This window comes from Dermacentor variabilis, chromosome 10, assembly GCF_050947875.1.
Source record: "Dermacentor variabilis isolate Ectoservices chromosome 10, ASM5094787v1, whole genome shotgun sequence".
Classification (NCBI taxonomy): Eukaryota; Metazoa; Arthropoda; class Arachnida; order Ixodida; family Ixodidae; genus Dermacentor; species Dermacentor variabilis.
Genome location: NC_134577.1, coordinates 16,585,750 through 16,602,690, shown reverse-complemented (window position 1 = coordinate 16,602,690; position 16,941 = coordinate 16,585,750). Strand labels below are relative to the sequence as shown.

Genomic DNA, 16,941 nt, shown 5'->3' with positions numbered 1-16,941 from the left:
TGCGGAGCTTTCGTTTGTATATTGGACCAGCAACCATATTATTTGCAGAGCCACAGTTTGAGAAGGCAGCAAAATTTCAAGAAAGCTGCTCTAAGGTCACATCAAAAGAGTGAGATATTGAGGCTCCTAACACATATCCTAAGAACTACTCCATTTCAGGGTCAAGTTTTTACCCTATTGTTGCCTCCTCTGCTACGCTCCATAGTATCTGATTGCAACAGGGGCATATGTCATCTTTGTTTTTTTTTTCACTCCTCAATGCAAAGGCGGGCTTTTCTTATCTAGGAACTGGAGGCCGAGTGGTCAAAGAATTAGATGTCATTTTTGTTAAAGCTTCACGAAGTACAAGTGGTTTAAGTGCCGCGACCATGCAATTCATGTTTTCGTGAGAACGATATCATTACTTAGCTGGCGGTGGGGACTCTACACGAATATGGAGGGATGGAAACAACTTTACTTTAAATCCGGCAAAGTTTAACGACCCGGGCTCAGGTTTCCCATGAGGGGACTTCGAGGCCTTGCCTCGTCGCCGCCTCTCGGGCCTGCTGGACAGCCCAATCTTGCGTCTTGAGGTTGGACCTGCGCAGAGCGGAGGCCCACATCGACGTAAGAGCATCCGGAGGTACTGTCATTGTAGCTGATATAACACGACACTCCCACAACATGTGTGAGAGCGTCGCTCTATAGTTTTCTGACATGCAAAGAGCACTAGAATATTGGCCGGGGAAAATGTGCCGAAATCGCACTGGACTGGGGAAGGTTTGTGTCTGTAGTTGTCGCCCGACGACTGCCTGGCGACGTTTCAGTTTGGGATGAGGTGGGGGCAATAACCACCTTCCTAGCTGGTAGTGCTTGGTAATGTCATTGTATGTGACCAAGCGTTCTCGCGTGTTTTGAACCAGGAGTTCCGAACTAGAAGAGGCGGCCTCCGGTTCTGCGCGGCGTGTCAGTTCTCGCGCAGAGCGGTGTGCTACCTCGTTCAAGTTAGGGAGGCCCGCGTCAGTGAGGGTGACGACGTGCGCTGGGTACCACATGATCGCGGTGCTATCGAAGTGCTGTCAACCAGCTTTCATTAGGATCTGGAGAGCTTCGGAGGAAATTCGCCCCCGCACGTAGTTACGAACTGCAGATTGTGAGTCGCTAAGAACTACCTCGCAGAAGGGGCCGGTAAGCGCAAGCGCAATGCCACCTCTTCCGCTGTTTCTGGGTATTCTGTTGCGACACTACACGCGTGCGTAAGCCGGGAGTTAACGTCCATGACTAGCACCGTGAACTGGTGTTCTCGTGTGTATTTTGCCGCGTCTAGGAAGCGCGTAGTACTCTTCCCGCCCAAGGAGCGCAGCACTGCCTTGGCACGGGCCTGGAATCAGCTCCGATTATATTCGGAGTGCATGTTTAGAGCGATAGGGGCGACAATGAGCGTATCGCTGAGGTCGGTTGGAATGACCTGTTTCTGGCTGTGTTGGACATGGTAACTGAAGCCGAGTTTCTGCAGGATGTACCGGCACATGGCTGTCAGGGACATGCGTTCGAGTTGCGAGGCTCTTTGCGCATCCACGATTTCCTCAAGTGTGTTGTATGCCCCCAGCTGTAGCGATGAGCAGTGCTTGCGGACTCCAGTAGGCCAAGGGCGACATTGTAAGTCTTGCGTATAAGGGTGTTGATTTTCTCTCTATCGGTGACGTTCCAGTTGTGGAAGGAAGCCACATAAGTAATGTGACTGATTGCGAAAGAGTGTATGAGGCGCATGACGCAGTCCTCCTTCATGCCCGTGTGCTTGTTTGTAATGCGTTTTATCAGGCGGGTGGGCGCTGTGAACACCCAAAGCCGTGAGCATCGACGATTACACTAAGCGGATAGCGAAAATTTCCAACTCACTGAACGTGCTAAAATATATTAGGCTGAGGAGCGGCAACAATAATAGCAACGGAAACTATAGGACACGCGTAGCATATAGGTGCTTGCCTGGAAACAATGCTAGACTAAACAAAACAACCGCAATGCTCCACGCCCAGAGGAAGCGCGTACGCTTTGCCGGAAGAAATAAGGAAACAAAGATAGCAAGTATTGGGCCACTGTAGTATGCTCCAAAGCTATCGTTAGCGAACCATAACAATCAAAAGCGTCGTAGTTAATGGCCCATTACAGCTCCCCAAGTGCCTAACCAAAAACTAACCTTAATGACATCGCTCATTTGGCATCTTTGCCTAGTGGTTTCAGGAGCGCAGCAGGTCGCTTTTAGATAGGGCCAAATGGCACGTGAGCCAAATAGCGTGCAAGCATTTTTTTTTTCTTAAAGCAATCGTCCTTGGAATACGCCAGATGTCACGCATCTTTGCCTAGTGGTTTCAGGAGCGCAGCAGGTCGCTTTTATATGGGGCCAAATGGCACGTGAGCCAAATAGCGTGCAAGCATTTCTTTTTCTTAATGCAATCGTCCTTGGAATACGCCAGATGTCACGCATTTTTCATTGCAGTTTGCGTGGTAGCGCCGCACGTATTTGCCTAACAGCCGCGCCTCCGTGAAAAACTGGAATCCATCTAACCGGAAGACAATAGCACGAAGTAAATACCGGCTGTTCGTTCCAATCAATGCTAACTAAAGTTTAACAGATGCCGCAGCAGCTACAAGAGAGACGAAAGTAAAGACCGGTCTCGAAGTATTCAGAGCGCGTTCGGTGACATTTCTACGTTAACCAACCTACTGCGATACCTTCTTTGCATAGCCACGTGCCGGCTTTGTAAGAAGATGGCAGTAAAAAAACAATAGTTGTCGGACATTTGCTGTGAAATCATTAATGGCAGAATTAATGACCGAAAGTGTCGTGATTAACGGGCAATTACACCTCGCGACCTGAGTTTCTCTTTGGGGAGCTCTTCGTTTCACTTGCCTGATACGGCTGGCGTCAGCTCGGCGATTATTTTCGAGTTCCACAGAATAATTAACGAAAAGCCATTTTCGCTGGCCTCTACATTTTGATAGAGCGCTCGGCGAACGTACAGCCGGTGTTCAGGAGTTTCGTGCGCGCTCGAGCTAATGCTCCCTAGCCTGAAGTTGGATGTATCGTTTTCGCTAGATGTCTTTCCGTAAGAGATGCAAAATTACCTTCTTCGTCCAAAATGTTAAGTGCCCTAGGACTTTAGTGAGCAGTTACCAAGGAGCGCATTTGCATTTCGCGCCACATTGCACCGTCGAACCGTGGATCCACAGTGGGACGGGGTAGGGAATACACGGAGCAGACGAGGGGCCACATACAGGAAGCGCTTAACAAATCGGTGGAACTTTGAAGTGCTTAGATTGCAGAAAAATGGAACGAAAGACCGTCATCATTAAACCGGCTAGAGGTGAAGAACAAAATTGGGAAAGCTGTGTCGGGTCTTTCACTAAAGCAACGTCCTTAATCGTGCGGCTCGAAGACGTAGTTATGACTATCGATACCGTCTCGTTTTGGGCGAACGCCGGTTCGAGCAGCTTTTATCGCTTGAGTCAACGTAGAATCTTTCATAATAATCGATGATTTGTGTACGCATGCAGAAGCTTTACTAGTAGTCAGAACCAGCAGCGCCGACATGATCCGATCGGCAAGAAAATGATACAATCGTGCTCCGTTGGCTTACAGTATGTCAGTCTTCTTGTGTTTTTTTTTCTTCTTCTTCTTTTTTGCCCGGAGAACAACTACTATGTTTAAAACAAAATTTCAAAAAACGCGGATCAGGAAGGGAGTCTTAAGTGCGATATGAGTTTTCTAGGTGAAATAAGAGTTTCTTGCAGGCAACAAAACCAAAGGGGTGCCGAGAGACGCTCTTTAATGAAACCTGGTAAACCAATTCTGAGCTAATCCGCGATGTGAAGTAAATGATGAAATCTCTTTAATAAATCCCTGATAAGTTTGCCCTTCGGTTTCCTTCGCATGCTGCTCATGACAAATGCGATGACATGTGAAATGAAAGATGCACACACACAACACACCACACTCACTCAGCTATCATAAGTTGTGTTCCAATACTCGCCGTAGCAGGCTAAATAAAGAGCTAAGTGGGTCTCCGGCCGTCTTAAGTATCTTGTCTATTCTTACGGAGCCGACAAAACAGGCAGATTCGTAAAAAGAGCTTCAAAGCCGAAGACAATGCAGACTATTTTGCTGTCCAAGAGATGGATGGATGGATGGATGAAAAAGAGATGCCGACTGAGAATGGTTTTACAACTCTACGGGAAGTTCGCGTGCGCAAACGAAAACGTAGTCACACTTTCTTATACATCTAATGTAAGCTACGTTGCGTTTTTGATAGGTTGGCACACGGGAAAAGTTAGAATAGCAATAACAAGCGTTATTTCTTTACCTTTAATTATTGATGCGAGGTAGCGCGTAAAATCGCAGAAAAGCCATACGTCCCATTACATGGGCTCGAAACTGTCTTCTTAGCTGCCAACGTGCACTGTCTTCAATGCTAACCAGATTTGGTGAGAGAGAGAGAGAAAGAAAGGCGAAGGAAAGACAGGGAGGTTAAACAGAGATTATCTCCGGTTGGCTACCCTGTACTGCGAGAGGGGCAAAGCGATGCGATACCTGTGCGAGAACAGGATAAGAAATTAATAAAAATGTGAAGGAAAAAACACACACACGCGCGCGTGCACTCCAAACACACGGAATGTTTCTGTGGGCACTGTCGCTGCGCAACAGCAGACCCAGTATCCGGATCTGCTGCGTTGGCTTGATCTCTGTGCCGTCGATGGTGATAACTATGTTCGGCGGCGGCAAGGCGCACGCAGCCGTCAACAAAATCAAGACCACATCAGGGCAGGTCCTGAGCATGATCCGGAGAGTCACCAACCGGAACAGAGGAATCAAAGATGAAGAGGCACTGCGCCTGGTGTAGGCATTCGTCGTGTCACGTGTAACGTACTCCGCCCCGTACCTCCAGCTTGCGAAGGTGAACCACGAGACGCTGAACACGACGATAAAGAAAGCAATCAAACTCGCCATGGTCATCCCAGTCTACTCGTCAACGCAGAAGCCGCTGGAAATGGGTGCCCACAACACGGTGGAAGAGCTGGTGGAAGCACACCTATCCCACCAGAGAGTAAGGCTGAGCCGGACAGAGCACGGTCGGGCCGTCCTACGCAAGATAGGATGGCACATTGAACAACAAACGACAACGGAACCGCTCCCCACAACGTGGAGAGACATTATTAAGACCAAGCCCCTCCCCCGGAACATGCGGCCGCGGAGGAACGACGAGAGGCGCTCTGCGCGGGCCAAGGCACTGGCTCGACAGCTGGAAGAGGACCCCGAGGTCCTCTACGCGGACTACTCGCTTCCCAAGCACGGAACCAGAGCAACGGCGGTCGTCACCACCATTGATAAACTGGTCACAGGCGCGTCGATACGGACGACGAATGCAGCCGAAGCAGAAGAAGTGGCCGTGGCCCTCGCACTCGCACAACCGGGAGTGAGGACCGTGGTCACACACTCCAAGACCGCCTACGCAAGCTACCGCAAGGGGAACATCTCTCCTGCGGCACTAGCGATCCTCACCAAATTCAGATCACCGGGACGGGCCGTTGAGCTCGTGTGGGTCCCGGCTCACTCGCAAGTGGACGGCAACGCACTCGCCGATCACTATGCCCGAGAACTGTCCATCCGGGCCGAGGACGAGCCAGAGCTACCGCACCCCGTGACATGTTACAAAGAAATCGCCCAAATGTACAAAAGCGGCAGATGTAGGCTTCCCCGTCCGCATCCGCAACTCAGCCGAATGCAGCAAACGATCGTGGGACGCACGCAAGCGGGGTCACTAGCGCATCCCGTGCTCTTGCACAAGATGTTCCCAACAGAGCATGAAACTTCATGCCCGTTCTGCAGACGATCAAAAGGCATTCTAGCACACATCCTTGCAGAGTGCACTAAGCTGAAGAACCCCCCACCATCCCTACCCCCCTCCCCAGCTCCCCCCCCCCCCCGAGCGATGGGAGACCTCGTTGTCCAGCCCTGACCTACCGACTCAGCTCGCGCTGGCGGCTGGGGCCAGGAACTGCTGGACGCATATTGGACCTCAAATGAAGGTTCCACCCCATCTGGTGCCAGCGCGCACTAACCTTTACAAAGGGCTCAGTATAAAAGTTGACACTCTCTCTCCCTCTCCCTCTCTCTCTCTCTCTCTCTCTCTCAGTGGGCACTGTTACGCAGTCTGCGTACGCGTTCCTAGCGTTACGCAACACTCCCATATAGTGTGATACGTGCTGGAACAATCAGTGTGTCTCGTTAAGACCGGTATTTCACGGGAATGCTACAACAGCTGGGTGGCTTACTTTGAACATTGAATAGCGCCGCCTTTGCGTCTCGCGTTATGACACGCGCTGACACGTGTTCTCTCACCTACATATGGGGTGCAAGCGGTCACGTGAAATCCAGGGCCTTACGGAACCCTGTCTGGTCGGGGAGAGGCGCGATAAAAAATAAATAAATGAGAATGACAACCAAGAAATAAGAAATTTTTGGCGTAAAAATTAAAACGACGTTTCGACGCCAAGACGGCTGGCTTGTTCACGGTCTTGCAAACAAGTATGTCAACATGAGCAAGGACTTTTTCTTATTTTTTCACCATTTGTTTTTTTTTCTTAGTTCTCGGTCGACGTTCTCTTTTTTTCATCGAGTGGTCATGTATGTTCACAGTCAGCGACCTACCCTTCAATTTCCCGCCATTTCGCGTTCCATCCAGTTACCACGAGCTAGCAGACTGATGCAGGCACTATTTTAAAGACTCTGCACTGGCATCCTCAATTATTCCCATAAGCGCCCATTCACTGGTCCACAGAGCCACATATCTGTAGATTTGTTATATGCCTATCTATCGCAAATTCAAAATGCCGCAGCACTGTGACAACACAGCACTCTCACCAATGACGGACACGACAGTGAGCTACTATTGGACGCGACGGCATCCATTCTGATTATTCAAGCGTGTTTCTCGAACCACATTTCTTTGAGCCCGAGACTGTTCAATCACCCGTATAGCGAGGCCGCAATGCACGCTGATTGCTTCGATTTATCAGCAGGGCTAAAATTGGGGATGCTCTCTTCGGCATTTTATGAAATCAATTATTTCGGGGGTGTGGCGTAAGCTAGTTTTACCATAGACAAATAACGGCGCGGACGAAACCACTCTGTTGCTGAAATTTATGTGCAGGGTACGTTTTGCTTTGTTCTTGCTTTTATTTTTCTGGGAAACCGACAAGGTTCTTGAGTCTTAAAGCAAGGATGGCACACTGGTGTGGTTTCGAGCGCTTTTGGTGAAAAATTAATCAACTTTTTTGAAACCTGACGATCGACAACACACAGCAAATTTTATCGTGACAGTATCGCACGAGCTTGGTGTGATTTCTTGGTTTCTGAGTTTAGCATGCCTTCAGCACTGTTGTGGGTGGCATGTTTAATGAAATAAATAGTGGGCCAGAGTACGCCACATGCCCGTGCATCTCCGTTTCAACCAAGAAGCGAGAAAGTGTGTGTGCGTGCGTGCGTGCGTGCGTGCGCGGGCGCTTCAACAAAAGATACCTATATCTAAAACCTCCTGTGATAGAGTTCATTTACAATGCATTTCTGCGCTTCTTGTGACAAGAATTATTTCGAACAAATCTAAAATTCTTGAAGTTCAAGCCATCGGAATTGAAAATTCGTTATCATTTTGCTTATTACCACATGCACAATAATATATTTGGGAAGAATAATTATTGTATGAGAGGGATGCTTATTACTTTTTTTAATGGATATGTCTGCATGGCAGTGCCCTGCTCATAACGAAGTGTTACTCGGAGCAAGTAGCGGCAAGTGTTGCGACCTCCCCCTCCTCCGCTCCATTTATCTCCCCGTATTATTCAGTTCACGAGAATACGATAAATAACAGAACCCCTTAAGTCGTACATTTTCACCAAAGCAGGCTTCGCCAAATCTCTATGTACAGTGAGGCGAAGCCAAACCTTCCATTGCAGTAGACATTGGTTAGCAGCATGACAACGAACTTCCTGCTGAGCGTTAAAACACGGATTTGATGCCTCGTCAACGTTTGCGACTATTTTGGGGGGATGCCAAATGGACGCGCTCAGCTTTCGCTGTGTGCTGACGAACAAGCATGAAATCATTTCGAAGTGCTTTGCAGCTTTGATCATGCGAGCTTTTTTTTTTTTTTGTCCTCAGTTCATGTATGAAAGTGTGAACAGTCGATCATTAGTGCTGGCTTTCGTCAAGATGACGCATGCACTTCATCTCACTTTTAATTTCCACTACATCGAAGCATTTGACCATAAAATAGTATCAGTTGCTGAGTAATTGCCGAAACTTAAGATAAAACATCAATGGCACTGTGTAATGCGTAAATCAAGTTAATCTGAAATCTAATGTAGTGTTGATTGGTGGGACAGAACCCCTGGAATGTCAGAAGAAAAAGATAGAGAGAAAGGAAGAACGTTTAGTGGCGATTTAGCAGTCAGTGCGACAGAAAAGCGTTAGCATTACGTAAAACGGCGTTTAATACATTGCAAAGCGTTGTTCAGGAGCTCACTCCACCGGCGTCCTGCTTCTTCAAGGAGCGAAGTGCAACTGACGTTGGTATGCAGCATATATATATATCAACGAGAAGAAAGGGGTTAACCGAGGGGCCCAATTTTTATTTATCATATCATAAGAAGCCAACAAAGACACCTAGGACAACTCAGGGGAAATTAATTACTTGCACTTACTAATTTAAACAAAGAAATTATGAATTAATTTAATTGAAAGTGGATGAAGAAACAACTTTCCGCAGATGGGGAACGATCCCACGTCTTCGTATTACGCGTGCGATGCTCTACCAATTGAGCTACCGCGGCGCCATGTTCCCATCCTCTTTCTCGGGTATTTATGTGTTACTACTAGAAGTTACCCTGGGAGCGTTAGCCAGCGCCACCATTCTCAAACCTTGCGCCTTTCTAACTAACACTCTAACACTCCTGACGGCCTGGCGAACACTCCCTTGCTAAAAACACATTCTCGTCTAAAGTGGACGACACAGCGTTCACAGCAGCATCAATACCATAGACTATTCCATGGTTTATTACAACACACACAGTCTTAAAGCCCTTATGTAGATAAGCCGTACGTCAAATCACACGCAAGCGTTGCATGTGCTTCTTTTTTGATGACATTCATATTAGACGTCACATTTAACGGGACCACCCTGCAAATATGAGCTTTCCTTTCTGTGGGCTAATTTCACGAAATTGCCTCGGCAATCCGTTATAGGTCCTGCTTCTCCCTTTCTCGTCGCAACCTCATTCGATATGCTTTTCTTGTTCGTTGTCCTTAGCAGAGCAATTTTCCCAGTGTTACGGCTCAGCCTCTCGCTTCAGGTCCACGTTCTTTTCCCCTTGCCTTGTAACCGTCTTGCAACAAGGCAGCGTTGCGTTTTCCTCTCCTAAATCACTTTCAGTGTATAGCAAGGCAACCAACCCATCCGTAGTCTACACGGTTGGGTTCCCGTTTAGTCGCCGCAAAAAGCCCGCAATCTCGTTGTTTTGGTAATGCGGCAGCAAACCCGTTTTTTTGTGGTCTTGGTCTCTCGGATTTCCGCCATCCGTCACCGCGGAGACTGGAACGAGAACTTCGAATCCGCAGCCGCTCCTGGCACGAGGACTGATCTATCAAGGGTTGGCTGTGGTGAATCGCTGTAATCCGTTCGTGGAATCAGTCTGTGCCAACAAACATCCCCGCTCTGGAATTGCTGAAGGCAGGTTTTGCTCCTTTTCCACTCTTTCTTTTCATCCCTCTCTTTCCTTCCACCGGCATAAGGTTGAAAATCTTACGCACGTCTGGTCGAACGATCTACCTTTCTTTTTGTGCCTTTCTTCTCATGCTGCTGGGATTAGTGGTTACCGCCAAAGTGGCGGCTAAGCCAGCTTGGTGAAAAGGCGGCAGTAATCTTTCCGGTTACGAGCGTCCTTATAGTTGCCAATATGTAGTCGCTAACTTCGAAGAAGGCAAAAATACCACATGAAAATGGAAACATTTAGAGCTTAACACTGGCAAACGATGGGATAATCATCCCGAAGCGAACAAGAAAACTTACCTTCGTCAGATATCAGAAGCTGTTTCCCTTGACGGGACCTATATATATATATATCCCTTTCCCCATGGGTGAAGAGAAATGCACTCTTAAAAAAATGTGCACCCTTTGGGGCTTACCTTGACCCACAACAATAAGTGTCATCTATCTTGCTCGCACTTCCTTTCTTCAACGCTGCGGGCGCGGTACTTCCACGTCATGAATGGCTTGCGTGTTATCAGCGTGACGTTGAGTTATTGAAAGTAGTGAGCGCAGAGTTTTATAGAAAGGAAACGAAAGCAAGGCAGTTGACGATTTTTGTTGCGCGACAAACATACACCCCAAAGGGCGCAGTCTTTCTTAAGAGTGTATAAGCAGGCAGAAAGGAGTAAGTTGAGGGTCAGGTAAGGTAGGTGTGAACATTCAAAACAATGCGTCATTGCGGAGGGAGCGCTATAAGAAACCTGGAAAGGAAAGCAACCGATGCTCTGGCGAAGACGCCTTCTTGTCTGAATGTTGGCTTCGGTCTCGCCAACTTTTCCTCAGCTGAAGTTAGCATGTCATGGCGAACTTCGTACTTTCGCGATCATTAGGGTCATTCACCCTGTTGCGGCTGCCATACGGCAGCTTTCAGAACACGTCAGGAAGAAGAAAAGGCCATACTATCAAAATTTAACTTGCCCGCGGTGAATATGGCGGTCTAAATGCTATCTAGTTTTACAAGAACGCTATCGCTAAGTGTTGCGATTCAGCAATTCGATTAAAATTGTTTGACAAAATAAATTACGCATATGTGTGGAAAATACTGCACTGCTCTGAAGAAGCATTGAGAGGCGCACAAATAATAGATCCCCTAATAAGAATAAAATAAGCCTAAATTTTGTTTTTAGTGAAACCTTGTACAGCCGAACAAATATACGGTTGGGCGGTCGCCAAGCTATATTCCACTGTAAAGACATTGCATTAAACTCTATGTCCAAACCACCTTCCCGAGCCTTCCCTATTGATTACCGTGTAGACTCAGGCCAGCTGCAGGGCAGAGCCACAAAGCCAATACGCTGACTTCTAAAGTACGATAAATGGCACTAAATAATCGATTGAGTGTACTTTGGCCATATAGTCTCATAAACACAAAACCTTGACGCTATACCACAGGGCAGTGTGGCTAAAGAAAATCTAACTCGTGGCTCATGGCATTTGGTACCAAAGAGTATCATGCGGGACAGCAATATGCGATATGTCACGCACCTATAAACGACGGCATCGCATGCGACCACTGTACTACCAGCATGCCACGATTTTCAGCTTGTCTTGTTTGTTCCTTCAATAGGGAAGCCACGTCAAAAAAAAAATAATACCACATATTAATGTGCTTGCTTGTACTAGGCGAGAACCTTAGCCATCGAAATGACTGCTGCTTGCTTTGGCCAGCGCCTGAGTTATCTATAAATGTTTTCCGTTTTTCTTTTTCCTTTATTTTCTCTTCTTTTTGGCCCGCCAGAGATTTGAGCCCGGGCCTGCACTTTTCTGTGAGCTGATGTTGTGTGCTTCGTGGTTTCTTCGCTTTGCTCATTCTGTTTCCTTCGCGTGCCTCCATGATTCACATTTGAGCCTGTCTTGCATTCAGAACGGCAAGCAGCGTAAACACACCCGCAATCCCTCGCATTTCGAAACCAGCAGATGTACCGTTCACATGCGAATTGGGGCAAATGGAATGGTACACTGTGATAGTTCTGTGCCACATCGCAGGCACCACACTGTCGGAATTCTAGTCTTGAGAAAATGAAAAGGCCGTAGGTGACAGAAAAAGAAAACAGTACATATAGAGAAAGGAACGGGTGAGTAGTGCTAGTGCAATCACCGCAGCGGTCCTCTTCGTAGGGAGGACATCTGTGCCATCTCGGTCATCGAGGCCATAACACCGAGGTACATTAGTTGACAGTCAGAACTATCACATTGCCCAACATAAATATATTTGTACCATCGTTATGACTTCACTGATAAAGCCGATTGGTATATTAATGCGCAAAGAAAGCGGCACCTGTGATTTGGTGTTAACTTTTTTTTCTGTGCTGCACGGAACTCCTGGGAGAAATAAACACAAATGATAAAGAAGAGAGTAAAAAAACAGACTGCTTAATCCTTGGGTACGTAAACAAATCATACTGGGAATCTCGTCTGTTCGAGCGTCTTCGAGCATTTGCCACGTCGGATCGGATCGGCAAACAGGGGAGGAGGGGGGGGAGAGGTGTGTTTCCCGGAAATAGGCCATACGCGTGCAATTTTCGACATCGCCCAGAAGCAGCGCATGCACCGAGGATTGGGGCTGGAAGATGGGCTAACCGCTCTCATCTGTTTACTCCGACTGGCTTGAGGCGTGCAGGCATCACTACCGGCGAAATTGATTTCGAACCCCTGGGAACCGATGATCAAAGCTGTTATGTCGTTTGTGAGGACAGTATGTATTATTGCATCCATTAGTATCAGTTCAATAATAGTTGTACTGGTACAAAAGAGAGGTAAAATTTCTTTTCTGGAAATCAATCAATCAATCAATCAATCAATCAATCAATTAATCAATCAATCATTTATTCATTCAGTCACTCTATCTATCTATCTATCTATCTATCTATCTATCTATCTATCTATCTATCTATCTATCTATCTATCTATCTATCAAGCAAGTAACTATTAATTAATAAAGAATTAATAATTATTGGTGTCTTTCTGTGTCGTAACTTTCCGCCATGCAAGCTAGCAAGCATTTCCTGTATTCTTTTCACGCTGTGTTCTATTCTTCACGCTAGATTAAACGATCACACGCTTTCCTTTCATTTATTTAGTCATTCTATCATTCATCATTACCAGTTGGGGGTAGTGGGGAGAGGTCTTTTTAGGCGCCTATTGGGCAATAACTGGTACTTCGAAAACTGTTACTCCTACCGCTGAAAGGCAAAGAAATGTAAGCTCGATGTTTCACATCACGACGTGCGTCCATGTTTAAAAGCAGAAAGTCGCTGCTCTTTAAGCGTCGACGACACCCGGAAGTCGTCGGCAGTGTGATTGGTTGGTCGCTTTGTGTTGGCGCCAGATTTGCGAAATCGCCTTCATTAGCTACGATTCCTTTCTTTTACTGCCATCGGGAGTGGCACGTTTCGAAGAACGCCTCGGACACTCCCACCTCCACCGCTCCCGTGCCTCTAATTCAGAGAAGCAAGCAGAAATTTGCGCTCATTTCGTATTTGATCAGCAGCTCTCCTCCATACCGCTCTTTCTCTCACCCACGTGCCCAGCACACGAAGAACTGCCATCCCTTCCCCTATGACTGTCGTTATACAGTGCCGACGGAAGAGAAGCAATCCGTTGAATTGTTTGAAGGCGCGTTTGGGCGTCACTAATTAATGTGCTTCCATTCTACCGCCTGCTGACTTCAGGCTATGCATTTATTCTTCCTTTATTTCTTTGTCGCGCGAGTGTCGAGACGTCTTTCAGAACGAAGCCGAACTTTTCAGTCGTTAATGTTATCTTCACGAGCTATAAAAAGTATCGAAACTGTGTCGCCTCTGAAGCTACCGCTATGAAACAAAGTTCAGTCGCATTAGAGCTTCTCATGAAGTTTCTTTTTTTTTTAATTTGTTGGTTGACTTTATGGGTTTTGGTTGAAGAATTGCGATGTAGAAGTCGCTTCATTTTTTGTATTATTGTTTTCTCAAATGGAAGTACGAGAAGTGCTAAAGACGACGGTTGTCCTTTCGTTCGGTCATAAATGTGAATGAGCCACTGCTGACATTATAGCAAATAGGGAGGGAAGAAAGATTACACGAACCATTCCCGTCTGATATGACAACGAAACATACACATCTATATGTAGCGCTTATGTAAGGCCCAAGTCAATCAGACTAATCAGCAAAAGAAAAAAAATTCACTTCACCAATCCCAATGTAATAAAGTCTTAAGAAGACACGCTACAAGTTGTCATAAAATCACTACAAACATGCTGCGTAGGATTAAGTAACCAGGTTAAAAATGGCCAATCAGTAGTAACGACTGCTCCTTTATATTAAATGGCAAATATTACTGACCTCTTTCTGGGTGTAATCTTCTGAATTTCGTCCACTATGCCGGGTGGAGCGCATTAGCTCAACATGAGAAATGATTCCATAATTAACGTTGATGCAAACAAGATAAAATATTTTGTAGCATCGAAAAACACGTCTGTGAGAACTAATATTGAAAATATCATGAGCCATTCCACCCTCTTAAGGTGGATGACCAGCGAAGCTGTTTAGCACACGACATAGAGGTGACACAGGAGGAAGAGGAGGAGGAGGAGGCTCCTCCTCCTCCTCCTCCTGCGGCTCAGGTACATTTTCACTAGCAGTGAAAATGTACCTGAGCCAACCGAAGCACAGAAAGTGGAAGCTGGGAAGTACAAGCAGGAATGTAACAACATGATGAAGATTGAGATGTACACAGCTGCTCTGGAGTGCTATACAAAGGCCATTACTTTTGATGGACTCAATGCTGTCTGCTACTGCAACAGAGCCGCAGCCCACAGCAAGCTCAATAACCACCTGGACGCCATTGAGGACTGCCAGAGAGCATTGGAGATTGACCCCACGTATGGCAAAGCTTACGGCCGAATAGGATTAGCATATGCGAGTCTAAGCCAACACCAGAAGGCTAAGGAGTGCTACCAGAAGGCAGTAGAACTTGACCCCGAAAACCAGAGCTACGTCAACAATCTCCGGGTTGCCGAGGAAGAACGTGAGATGTCGAGCCCCGGCAATGGCCATACACACAGGCCCGCAGGCGGTGGTGGTGGCGGCGGCCTAGACTTTGGAACCTTACTGAATAACCCCACGCTCATGAACATGGCGGCCACAATGATGCAAGACCCCAACATGCGAAACATCATGAGTGGGCTTATGTCTGGAGGTCTGAGCCAAACACAGGTGGTGGGCTCGACGCACTTCTTCAAGCAGGCCAGCAGCTAGCATCCAAGATGCAGGCGGCGAATCCTGAGCTCACGGAGCAGTTGCGGCGCCAGATGAACAACCCCTGCAACCGCAACCCCTCCGACAAAGAAGGAGGTCTGGACAGGAACAACTGAGAACACTCAGCCACGAGTTCGATGGTTAAAAGCGAGACAAAAGCGCCTCTAGTGAATGCGGTGTTGCCTTAGAAGCGAGCTCGTTTCTAAGGCTCAGGCGTGCGTCGCTTGATCAGGCGCACATTTCGTTGCCGAGCCGAACGCTGCGTTACTCGACGCTCACCGCGTCCAATACGGGGCGCGTAGTCGCTGCGCCGTAGCCCATTGTCTTACACCCCTTGGCGGGTCGACGGGAACGCTGTCGCGTTCCACTCTTGAAGGCGAAGCAGAGTAACGCATGAGTTGTTTCTTCGTCTAGCCGAACCAAATATATCCAAGCAACAGCAGTTCACCAGGCTAAACAGTGGTTCAACAACTAAAATAAAGGCTAGTATGCTTCGCATCCTGGGCTTAACCTTAGCTAAGCCACAGCCATTTTTTTTGTTTACTTATTCACTTCTGGCTTCTCGCGCAAGGCTGAGCTACGAGCTACCGACAAGTATTTCAAAAAGGCAGATGCTCGCAGCCCTACGCTGGTATGATATCCAAATTTATATAACGCGAACGAAGGTCGAGAAGATATAAGCAGGGCCGGTATAACGTAGCGATTCCTTCTGCTTGATTTTATGCCGCTATTTTCCCCCGCCGTTCGCGGCAGGCTGATCGCGTTGATAACGCGGGCCGAGCACAGAATTGATCACTGACGAAGCGGCAAAAGGAAAAGCATTGACAAAGAATTGCTGCATCATCCCGGCCCAGGACTCGAAGCCGCGAACTCCTCAACTACGCATGTGCAGCCGCGGTGAGACAATAATCTATGTCTAGACGGCGCAGCATGTACGGAGCTGCACACCCTCTGCTGTTAGCGTTTCGTCCTGACGTGATAGTACCCGTGGCAGCGTGCTACGTTCACCGCGTTCCGCGAGGCTTAGTTTGCGTATTTTCTGGCGCCACTGGGAGGTCAGTCGGCGTCGTCTCGATGCGTTTTGTATGGGCATTCCGAACGTTGTAATTTTCGCCCAAGGGACATGACATTGCTGATAACCTGAGCAGGAACAGCACGAGCGTGCCGTGACGTCCCTTAGCAAGGTCCGCCACCTGAATTAGCTGCACCCTTCAACCCTCCCCCCCCCCCCTTGGACCATCTGCTTCGTAAAGGTAAGCGGCGTGCTTGGTTTTCAGGAACGCAGTCCTTTCACCTTTCAGGGATTGTCGACAGTGCCCGCGTGCTGTCATCTCAAAACAGCTTCCTCCTGACTTGCTGCTGGGAAATGTTTATCAAAATATAGTTTAAGCTGCGTTCGATAACATTTCAGGGCTGTTTTTTTTTTATCTTGAAGTTTGTATCCTTTATGATGTACGCATTCAAAGCAACCAAAAGAAACGCGCCTTGTTGGAGACAGCATTTTTCTACTGGTGTTCCGGCAGGTTCTCGGAACAGGAATTGTCAGTATTGTAGAATTACGATAAAACTGAAGTATAAAGCGATGTATTTTTTGCAACTTGGTTGCCACGACAATGTGGCGCATGGTGGACATTGATGCAGTGCTTATACGCAGTTCTTGGTTCTCCATGACTCTCGCTTTTTCTTTTCGTCTTGTTGCGCTTTTGTTTTTGACAGCCTCCAGGTTCACGGATAGTCGAGATAGGAAAGCCTGCTGTTGTGAGAAACAATCTTATAGGCCCGTGGCGAGCAAGATGCGGCGTAATTTCGCTTACTTTTAAACGCCTTCAATGCAATTTGAGAATTGTGCTGAAATGCAGCTTATATAT

The 16,941-nt window shown here is 47.4% G+C and overlaps 1 pseudogene; it reads left to right on the top strand.

Moving 5' to 3' along the window:
- The window catches only part of LOC142559913 (small glutamine-rich tetratricopeptide repeat-containing protein beta pseudogene), a 29,239-nt pseudogene extending 14,050 nt beyond the window's left edge, over positions 1–15,189 (top strand).
- Positions 15,190–16,941: the final 1,752 nt, after the last annotated feature.